This window comes from Dendrobium catenatum, unplaced genomic scaffold (assembly GCF_001605985.2).
Source record: "Dendrobium catenatum unplaced genomic scaffold, ASM160598v2 original_scaffold_4309, whole genome shotgun sequence".
Taxonomy (NCBI): Eukaryota; Viridiplantae; Streptophyta; class Magnoliopsida; order Asparagales; family Orchidaceae; genus Dendrobium; species Dendrobium catenatum.
This window is the reverse complement of record NW_021322770.1, coordinates 110398-122704: the sequence shown is the minus strand read 5'-3', so window position 1 is coordinate 122704 and position 12307 is coordinate 110398.

Genomic DNA, 12307 nt, shown 5'->3' with positions numbered 1-12307 from the left:
ACTAGTATAATCATGCTTATCCTAGTCATTAAATCATTAGGTTAGTTCTAAGAAGGGTTTGGGTTAAACCAATTGGGACCACTATGGTCTAGCAAATCCAATGGCAATTAATGCGGGGGCTTCTTGTCGTAAAAATGGGCTTCTTAGAGCTAATTTGATCTCATTCTAACATTTTTCTCCTCATGACATTGTGTCTCGATCTTAACCTATAAATATACAGTCAGAGGGCAGCCGTCGCCCGTCCGTCGAGTTATATATGATTCTTTGAACTTCCTAAACTTCATAACAACAACACTAAGTATCTCACTAAACCATCCTTTACACCACATAAAACATTCAAATAACATAAAGATGCATCATTTGATTTCATATTCTTAATACCTTCATAATGATAATATCTTCTAAACATTCAAAGCTGATAATCCATTTATGATTCTCCTTTCCAACATATAATTCAAAAGCACATCTCATGCAAATAATACAGCATTCCCATCCCTTCCAACTCTCTAAGTGGATTACAACTTTCCAGCTTTTCCTCTCAACCCCACCGCCATTTGCGAGGGCGTGGACTGTCGCAGCTCCTCACATTCTCAAAAAGTTGCTTGTCATTATTCTTAGATGAAGGTCCTCAAAGCAATCGGATAGAAGAAATTATGCTGTGCCAAGAGCTAGCTGTGGCAAAATGAGAGGAAGAAGGAAAAAAAAAAGGGTTTTTTATTCTATCTACTTCACATGATTGCCAACTGTTGAATTGACCTTTCGTATGGTTCCAAAAACAATTAAATTAAGCTTCACTTTGTAGAAGATTATGATAGTAGAAGTATTTTTAGGAAATCCTTCAAATGAAGGCAAATTATCCTTTTTGAGCATCTCCAATTGAGGGCATCTCCAACCGAAAATCTCATTTTTTACTCCAAAATGTCGTGAAACTGAAAAATGCCGTGATTTATCTCCAATTGAACGTCATTTTACCTCGTAACGGTCGTTCGTGCGTTTCTTCTGCAAATTTGGTAGAGACTAAAAAATGACGGAGATGAACAGTGCCACACCAATATTGGTGTCGCACTGTTCATCCGCGATAAAATGGCTTAAGAATTGCCGCTCGGTTGGAGCGACGATAAAATGGCTTAAGAATTGCCGCTCGGTTGGAGCGACGGAAGAAATTGGAGATGCTCTGAAAACCTCATTTTCCAATTCAAAATGCAGTAATTCATTTGTAATCGTACTGCATTTTTTTCTTCTCTTTCGTGCGCTTCTTCATCTTGCTACGAAAGTAACCGTCTTTCTCCTCTTTCACGTGCTTTTTCGGCAATCCTGTAATCTCAATATTCGCGTCGCATTGTTCACCTACTGAATTTTGGAGTGTCATTTAGCGTTCGAATGGAGCGAATGGCGGAGTGCATACCACAATATACAACTCTGTTGAAGATGGTCTTCATGTAAAAAAACTAGAGAAGAATAACACAGATAACCTACAGCGTGATATGCATTATTATGCAAAGGGCGAAGTTGAAGTTCTTGAAATACAAGAATACTATTCATGTGAGTCAGACTGCGAACGGGCGATCGGGTGAATGTGGTTGAAATTGGTTTCTCTAAAGTCTTATAAGAATTTTATATTTGGACAACTCATTTAGCACAAGAACTATTTAGAATGCTTGTACATTGATAGGTGAATTCCTATTTACATCAATTTTGCGTTCTAAATTGCTTAATCAAGCAAAACAGTTAGAAGAGATTATGAAGTACTGTTCTATGGTCTATCCTTTTCCCACAAATTTCCTTAAATTCTTATTAAGTTGAAATCATCTGTCTCATTTTATCCTGATAGTCAGTCAATTAGCACTAAGCTTCTAGAATATTCAACATAAAATACTAAAGAATTATTATTAGTATTATTAAATAACACTCAAACAATTACATGGTGTATTTACCTCAAACAACAATGCTATAATTAAGATTGAAACAGGTATCTTTTATTTTATTTTATTTTATTTTTTTAAATAAGTTCAAATTCAGAGTTGTTTGGTTTGAATTGATATGAGTGTAAAGTATTTCAAATGTTAGAATTTTAAAAATATTAGTATTTGTTTTGACATATAACAAATGCAGTATAAAATTTTGCTGCATTTGAAATCCACCTTCTAATTCAATGTTGGTGTATTTGAAATTTCTCAAATTTGATTGATTTTTTAAATACACCATAAATTCATCGAATTTGCTATCGCTCGCTATTAGCAGCCACCACAGTTGTCGGATACCACCGCCACCGTTTGCCACCACCGCCGCTCACAGCTGCCATTGTTCTCCGCCGTTTTGCCGACCCCCACCATCTTTGAAGTTTGTACCGCATTCATTTTATTTCAAGTTTTCAACCATTTATTTTACACACACTCAAATAGCTCCAATATATATATTTCACGATTCACGCCTTAGACGTTCAAGACGACGTCGCCGCCTCACAACTTTCTTCTTCCCAGTCGCATTTGACGTTCAAGAGGTTGTTCGACGCTCGCAGTTCGTACTTCGTCCTGCTGACCCTAATCTTCGACCATCAATCTAATTTTTTCTATACAAAATTGAAAATAAATATGTAATTGAAAGATAAATGATAAAAATTTACTCTTATAAATTTGAAAGCATTTGCTATTTAATTTTTTTATAAATATTTTATTATTATTTAATTTTATTTTTATTATTATAAATGGTACGCCCCCAGGCCATCCTATCAGTCTCATTTTTTGTCGTGGAAGATCAATCTCGATAGAGAAAGAGGGGGATGACAATCAAAGGTTCATTAACTACAATAAAGGAGCACTATCATATAAATTTTATAATTTTGAGTTTTATTTATGTAAATTTGTTTTGTTTTGTTGTTTAATTAAGATCCTCACACTAAATGTAAATATACTTCATAATTATAACATTATTATTAAATAATAAATAATATACTCATCCATCTAATTATTCGCAAGCAATAATTAGGTCATTTTCACGATCTCCCAACCCTCAAAAGTCATTGCATTGGCATGGTCCAAAACACTTCTCCCATTTTTAAGCAACTCCAAAGGCATCTTGAATCCAGTTCTACCGCTTGCCCATCTCCCCATCGCCATTTTCTTACATTAGAAAGCTCAGAGTGACAGAACCTTCTCTCTTCCATGCTTATATTTCCATCAAAATCTTGCATCTTTCTCTCTCCAGCCACAAATGGATTCCCTTCCATTTAAAGCATTTAATCTCATTTCAAAATCTGTTCTTTGGATCTTATTCGCTGCCCCCGAACCACACCCTCTCTTATCCGCCGCTGCCGCCGCCGGAGTCGTCGCCGTGCTCTACCTTCCTTTTCACCTCCTCTCAATCTTCTTTTCCCCTGTTCTTCTCTCCACTCTGTTTCTCCTTTTCACTCTGCTCCGCTTCGGCTCACCCACGCCGCCCACGCCGCCGCCAAAAACCGATTCAAAACAATTGAAATTGTCGCCGGAAACCGAGAGGTGTTTGCTTTCTTCGTCACAAAATCAAGTCTTTTGCGAGCCTTCGCTCGAATGGGGCGGTTGGGGAGCCCCGCTTGAGATTATCTACGAATAGTACGAAGGAGAAGAAGAAGAAGAGAGCGGCGATTGCTCGCCGGAATATTCAAAATGTGGATTGCCGGAATTTGATGGGTTGCTCTGTTATTCAGACTCGGATTTAGACAGAGAGGAGGTGTCTCCGCAAAGCATCTGCTTCCGGTGGGATGAGGAGGCGGAGGGGCTTATTGAAATCGCGCTGGAGGAAGACAACATGTTTGAAATCGATCTCTCAGCCTGTAGGTGAAGGTATCTTGGCCGGCAGGACAGGATCGATTCCTGTGAGTTTTTTTTTTTAATTATTATTTTAATCCATTTTATGAGAGGATTACAAGTTTGAATTCTTGCCGTTATATGAAGGGCCTTTCTACAGATTATTATAGCGGGTTTGGAGAGTTTAGTGAAATTTTTTTACTTAGGACTGTTTGATTTGATGAAAAAGTTAAAAGAAGGATAAAAGAAAGATTATGTAAAACCAAAGTAATTCATTAAAAATAATTTTGAGTTGTTTGATTGAGTACGGGAGGTGGCCGATGATAGCCGGTGGTTTGTGACAGGTGGTGTAGAGACATGAAGTGAGCACTAGGAGTGTAAGTGAGCTAAGTCGGCTCAAGCTTTAATCTATACTTGAGCTAGAGCTCAGTCTGCCTAGGCTCAGAAGCTCGTTAAGTCATTTGATTAACTTAAAATATATTTAAAAAGTAATTAAATTAGTATTATACTCAGTCTGCCTAGGCTCAGAAGCTCGTTAAGTCATTTGATTAACTTAAAATATATTTAAAAAGTAATTTAAATTAGTATTATATAATAGTTTTAACATTTTTAAATTAATTATGTGTTAAAAAAAATAAAACAAAGAAATTTCTCAACAATCAAGTCAAGTTTAAGCTTTCTAAATGAGCTCGAGCCTATAATTTTTTTGACAAGTTGAGCTCGAGTTTAGTAAACGAGCTTGAGTCGAGCTCGAGATCAGTATAAACTAAACATGATTAGCTCGATTAGACAGATATTTGACTTGACTCGACTCGTTTACACCCCTACTGGAGAACTACTAATTGGTTGAGAAAGGTAGCTCATATCACTTTTAACCGAATTATATTTTTGTAATTTGCTCAAAAACAGTGAACTTTAAATACCCTCAAAATGAACAATGGTGAATTCTAAGTTATCTTCGAAAATAATTTTGGTCTAAAGCACAGTCATCCAAATACCTTAAATTTCAAATTTTGAATGTTTACTTCACACTCAAAATGCTACTAACCAAGAAGTCTTGTTGTCACACCCTGGATCAGGAAGGCGGTACACGCCGGCAACACGGGACGTGATGAAAGCATAAGAAAACATATTTTGTATTCATAAAGAGAAATATGTATATACTATATATATACATTAGATTAAACAAATGAAATGAATTAAAAGCCAACTCATTAATAAGATGCAAATAACAAATACATCCAAATAACAACAATTCTGATATAAGCCGAAAGGAATGTAAATAGAACAAAAAACAGAAAAAGAAACTTCCAAACTCTTAGAATAATAAGTATAATAAACTATAACAAAATAATAAAAACCTAAAAGAGTTTAATGTTGATAACTTTGCTCCTGAGGCGGCGGTCCATTAAACACAGTTGTAAGTCCTACTGTAATAAGAGATAACAACTGAGTTTGATAAAATTAACTCATATCTATAAAAGAATTAAAGCATAAATGACAAATGAGTGATGCATGTAGTATGAACAACCATAAGGTAGAAGTAACTGCCTAAAGGCTAAAGTCGCTAATTCAAAGTAGTAATGACATATGCCATGTTTGGAAATATCAAAAATCCAACGGAAAATATAGTTTTCGGCGCATGTTTCGGCGTATATTTATCCGCCGGTTTAAGTCGCGTCGATAATTTATTTCCGGCGCATGATATGCGCCGGAAATTTCTCCGGCGCAGTTTCCGACGAATGACCGGCGAAAAAACGGATTGTGGCCGACGTAAAAAAACGTCTTAATTCTGGCGCCATATGTGCCGGTAATTAGCGTCACATTATGCGCCGGACATTACCGGCGGATAAAACGGCTCAAAGTGTGACATAGAAACACCGCAAAACGGAATGAGAGAGGCTCAGCGAAGTCCGGTGACCGTCGACGGCGAAGTCCGGTGACCGTCGGCGACGTCTAACCACGGCGAGTGACGAACGGCGACGGAGGGCGACGGGCGAAGCAGGCGAAGTGAGAGAACGGAAGGAAACGAATGACGGCCAGAGGGGTTCGGTTTCAGGAAATAGGGCTTTTACTGGCGGAATTTTCGACGATTTCGACGCCGGTGACGCCGGTATCTTTTCCGACGCAAGCTACGTCGGTAATATTTCGTTGAGTTTAAATACGCCGGCGCAATGTCCGCCGGTAACGTACGCCGGAAATGTTCCGCCGTAACGTGAGACATAAATGGTTCAGACATTACTATACCGTCGGATTGTCTGGCAGAACCGGCGTCGGTAACTTTACGGCGTATTTTGCGTCAGAAATGGCGCCGCAAGATTTTCGTCGAACAATTCTGCCGTTGCCTGCGCCGTTATTACCGCCGCACAATTTTCCGCCAGAAAATCCGACGGTAATCGCGTGTTTTCCCGTAGTGAAACTGCTACAAGATAATAAAAACCTAAAACAGTTTAATGTTGATAACTTTGCTCCTAAGGCGGCGATCTATTAAACACAGTTGTAAGCCCTACTGTAATAAGAGATAACAACTGAGTTTGATAAAATTAACTCATATCTATAAAATGATTAAAGCATAAACGACAAATGAGTGATGCATGCAATATGAACAACCATAAGGTAGAAGTAACTACCTAAAGGCTAAAGTCACTAATTCAAAGTAGTAATGACATATGCCATGTTTACTATAATAGAATTCTAATATGCTAGTGCCATCTATGTAAGTGTCAAATTATTATCAATGCAAATTATTTTAATACTCATAAATACAATCATACTGAGTATCATCATATCTCAAAATAACATATCAGTCATTTATTATTTCTAATTCATATCCACTTTTTTTTTTTTTTACATTTATACATATATCAATTGTTGTTTACATTTATACATATATCAATTGTTGTTTTGTCATATATTCATCATCGGAAAGATAAATACCAACCCATGAAAATTCAGCCATTTCTTGTACAATTATCACTCTGGGGGGCTCGTTGATCACGACTAGCAAATTATTTTTGTCGTGGAAGATCAATTTCTTATAAAGATTACACAAATCATATAGTTGAAGTGCTATTACAAATAATCAACATGTGTTATATAATTCAACAAATGATAATCATAATTTATATAATCAATATGATTTAAAATATGAGTATCATGTACTGCAATAAACAAAGCTGACATGATTTATCAATATAACATTTATTACATTCAAACAAGAACATGAATTAAATTACCAAATTGATATGCATGAGGTTATGTTGCAATAAATCAAGAATATTCTATTTATGAAGCTTTCTAATTCATTATGAACATATTCATAAAAAAATTTGCAATAACTAGACTAGCAGTGAAAATCAATTACTAAAACCTAATACAAATAGCACAGATTTATGCCCATTACAAGAAAGGGTACGTTTACATCTAAATAAATAACAATTACTTACTTTTAAATGAGTGACACGAAACTCCAAGCCTATACAATATTAACCGATAAGGGCAACGACTTGAAGGTCCTAGAGGTGAAGATCTAAATTCAATTAAAATAAATATTAAAATAAATGAAATATGCAAAACAAAATGTTAAATTTAATGAAATTTAAATACCTAAATCCACAAACAAAATAACTAAAAAAATATATAACCACAATTGAAATCTAAGATAATAAAATCTATCATAATACAAGGAAGAAGAAGCACTCATGGTCCTCGGCAAAACTTGGTTTGATGGAGGAAAATGGTGAGGAAAAGCTTTGAAACTTCTTTATCGTTTTGATCAAAATAAATAGAGGGAGGGAAAAGAGACGGAAGAGAAATTTGACTAACAAAGGAGAGCTCTTCCTCCATGTTGGTAAGGGTGTCAATATTTGACACGACCCGAAAACCTGACTCAAATCTGACCCGAAAATTTCGGGTTAGGGTCAACACGAACCAGAAACGGGTCGGGTTCGGGTTCAATATTTCGACCCGTTTCAAAAATTGGGTTGGGTTCGGGTTAACCCTTTGACCCGAAAATGACCTGAAAACCCTATTTTGACCCGGCAACCCGAGATTGACCCGTTTTTGACTCGAAAAAGAGGAGATAGATTCGTTTTGACCTGAAAACTAGCAATTTTTTTGTTGGAAACGGGTCATTCGGGTCATGTCGGGTTGACCCGGACCCGAAGTGGGCTGGGTTAGGGTCCGAAAAACCAACCCGTTTTCAAAAATGGGACGGGTTCGGGTTGACCTGAATAGTGTTGGGTCAGTTTCAGGTACGACCCGAACCCGACCCGTGACCTGAAATTGACACCTCTACATGTTGGTGCCGGAACAAAGTAAGAAGAAAGTTGAGAACTCTTTAGATGGCGTTTAAGAGGGAAAGAGTCAAAGAGAAAGAATAGGGGCAGATATTTGATGGCTAATTTGCAAGGGAAGGAAGTGGGGGTGGTATGATGCCTGCTATAAAAAAGAGGGGAAAATTTGATACCCTAAGTCTCCAAATTGAATTAAATGACGAGAGGGAGACAGCAGGCGACAAAATCGCAAAATTACCGAGATTGTAGAGAGATTGTGCAAAAGGAGAAAGAGGCTCGTGGGTGGCTTATTGTGTGAGGCTTGATTCGTGCGCAAGGCGGGAGCAGCCTGCTAGTGTGAGGGTTCGATCGCGGTCCAGGCGAAAGAGGAGCGGGAGGGGGTTAGTTCGCGCAGCTCTGAAGCGTGTGGCTCGACAATTGAAAGACCTGGACCGACCTTTGGAAGGTCCAAGCTTAATATCACACTCTTAGTTCATTGGATTTATGCTAATTACATTTATATTTGATATTGAGATGTGTATTTCAATGGTTTTGGTTAAGAAGAGAACAATGATGCATAATTTAATTTGGAATGATTGAATGTGAGGGAACATAGTGGTTTTTATTCAGATGAATGATAAAGTTTTATTTGAATTGGAGAGTTCGATTTATTTCAAGATGAATGCGATAAATTTTTTGATTAATTTATCATCTATCACACTTTACTTAAAACATATTCAGAGAATTTAAGATCCATTTTAATAAAATTTTAGTTAAAATAACTCGATCCAAAATATCAGCGTAAATTAGTCACCAATTTGCTCTTAATTTGCTTATCACATGCCTAATCTTGTGGAAATTATTAGGTCCGGACATCAGACATAGATATAAGTCCGGATATCCAATTAAAATTTGACACGTGGGCTGCACTTTGACTGTATTTTTTTTACTGCGTTTTGACTAGGCTTTGACTGCGCTTTACCTACGCTTTTGGCGCACTTGGCTTAAAATTCCACGGACACGTGTACATTCCACATGTCAATATTTTATTGGAATCAAGACGTATCTCTACATCCGGTGTCCGAACCTAATAATTTTCCCTAATCTTTATCTTTCAAACAAAGTTATCAATACATAGAAAAGTCACCCGAATAAACTCATGGATGCCATCCTAACAAAAGTACTTGGCCTTAGGGCCAATTAAGATTAAGTTAACCAAGGATCATAGTTAAGCATCTAAAAACCAAATTTATCAATACTTTCTTCTTTGCATATATTTTTCAATAAAACAAAGAATGAACTAATTAAATTTGACCATTTAGTTTGAATCACTTGGAAACAGAAGATGCTGCAGAAAAAATAATAGCATTAGTTATCGTCGGAGTTCTTCGCTTTGTCTTCACCATAAGAAAATAAAAATAAAATAAAAATATGATGGTTGATTGCAACGATAGGCATCGATTCTATTCGACATTTAACATAAAACAATGGTGGAAGAGCTCTTGAACTATTTTAGTTCACTAAGACATATTAATAGTTTTTTTTTTTAAATTGTATTTTTGATCATTTTTATATAAAAAAAATTTAATACTTTATTAAATGGTCTATAATGTTCCTTTTGACATTGGATACTTTTGAACATCTAGCTAGGGTTTAAGGATCTCAAAATGTAGGTCACATCAAATTTTTCTCACTGAGATGCTTATTTTGAATGTGAGCGAAATTTAGAAGACGTTCAGTTTCTTCAATGGCTTGGAGAAGTTTTGAACCACACTTTTGAGTGCTTGAGTTTGGCCCACTTGAACTCAAAATAAGGTGTTATTGATATTCTCTGCACCAGATAGCATAATCGGATGCTTTGATATTTAAAAATTGTATCAAGATTCATGCTGGATTAAGTGAATTTTCCTGTAATGTATCAATGGTAATACAATTTTAATGTAAAATGATGCTATCTTACTAAAAAAAAAAAAGAACTTTTATAATCTTCATAGAATTGATAATTTATGTTTGTGATGACCTTCTTCAAATCATCAACAAATCTTTCAAATAAAATTGGAATAGGAATAAAATTGAATACGGTCCTTAATTATTTTAATCACATGAGGGAGACATATTTAGATTGAAGATCTAAATGACTTGGTCGATTAATGACAACTTTGATCCAAGATGAGCATATACGGGTAGAGCTTATATGAGGAGATCTATAAAAGAGAACTTATCATTTATGTTTGCAATGATTTTGATAATATGATGCAATATTGATGAAGTTACGATTGTTAGGCAGGCTACAAATCGCTAGTAAAAGCTAGATATTACAAGGTCATAAAAGCAGTGTTTTTGTAACTCGCTCAAATTTGATATACTCGAAATTCGAAAAAAAGTTTAAAGCTCTATATTTCAAATGCAACACACTCAAAACACTTACTCTTTTGGTTATTTTCTCTATATGTTCAGCCTTAAATGGGCTAGGCAACCCATTGCAAATCTGATAAACAGCCCTAATCGGCAAAAATATTGGTTGTATTGCTCAGTCACATAGCTTTGAACAAAAAATAAATGATCCTTTATTGTGATATATATGATATTAACCATCTAAACTATGTAATAAAAAAAAATTGTTATTCCAAAAATATTATAGTTAGTTACAATAATTTTGAAGATAAAATAAAAAAATGTTTATAGAAAATATAAAATAATTTAATTTTTACTATATTTTTTAATTATACTTAATGAATCATATTGTAATAATAAGTTTCTTCTAATCATATTTGTGCTAAAGAGCTCATATATAATTTTTTTTTATGTTAATGATATATCATGATTTTTATACCTCAAAATTATATTAGGCTGTTAATTGAATAAAAAATTAATTAATTAATTAATTATTCTTGATTTGATTGGTAATTTGGAGAGAAATCATAATTGAATTTAAGATAAAAAAAACTAATAATTTTTTTCATGTTTAATGATTTTTATTTTTTTTTTATAAAATCAGCCCTTAGCATAAAGGTATTTGAAAGGAGACAAGGGGACAAAAGAATTGAAGGAAGAATAACAGAAAAAAGTATAAACCTTAATTGTAGTTAATATTGTTTTTAATTATGAGAAAACAAATTAAATGAGTTGAGAAAATGGAGAGTTATGTCTCTCAAAAATTCAAATGAAAGAATATTGAATTGAAATTATTAACATATAAGAGATTGGCTTAGGCTTCGTTTGAGACGATTTTTTTTATTGCTTTTTAAAAATAGAGTTTTAGTTAAAAAATTTTAATTTTTGTACTAAAACTTTATTTTAAAAAGTAATAAAAAAATAGTCCCAAAAGAAGCCTTAATTTTTAGAAGGAATATGAAGTTTGCATGTATTAAAGAGAGGAATTTCATAGGAAAAAAATCATATCAAAATATCATAATAAAATTTTCATAGGAAAAAAATAATATTTTTTGTTTATCAATATGGACTTTGAAATCTTTAGTAAAATAGTTTCAACACTGTCATATCCGATAATTTTTTCTCTTTTTTGAGTTTTTAACATGAAAAATTTAATCTCTTGCAACATTCTTTTATTTGTGTGTGTGTTGGATATTACAAAACTAAAATCTTAAACTCTCTCGCTATATTGCTATAAATTTTTTAACACACAATAGTTTAGCATCATATATAAGAAACTTTAAATATTATGCAAACATTTCTTCAATGATTGACAATCAATCACTCAATGAAGGAAAATATAACCCAAGCTTGACTTTGGAGAATTATGCACTTAGGATGAAGAAGCATCAAGCTCAAATCCTTTAAGCCTTACAAAAAGTTAGCCAATGCTAATGCATTGACTTTAGAGCATTATCACAATACGATGGGATTATGGCATGCCATCAATAATTATAAGGCTGGTGCATTGCCAATAAAAGCATACTCATGCTATCAACAAATATTGACGTCTTTTGACTCTGTCGTTTACCGTTGCAAGCAACATCAACATATATACCATCACTTATAAGGCTGAAGCCTGTTGGCCCACATTATTTGCCAGTCACAATAAATCAAGTTCAAGAGTACAAATATGTTAAACTAAAGAGGCAGATTAATTTGACACTAAGAAGTCAGCAACATCTGTATAATGAGTTTGTCAATGAGTTGAATTTGCTACATTTATTCGCCATAAACCTTTCTCCACTATCAGATCACTTGAAAATTTCTCGCCCCAACTTGTCAAATAAACCTACCAAAACTAAAGTTAACATCGAC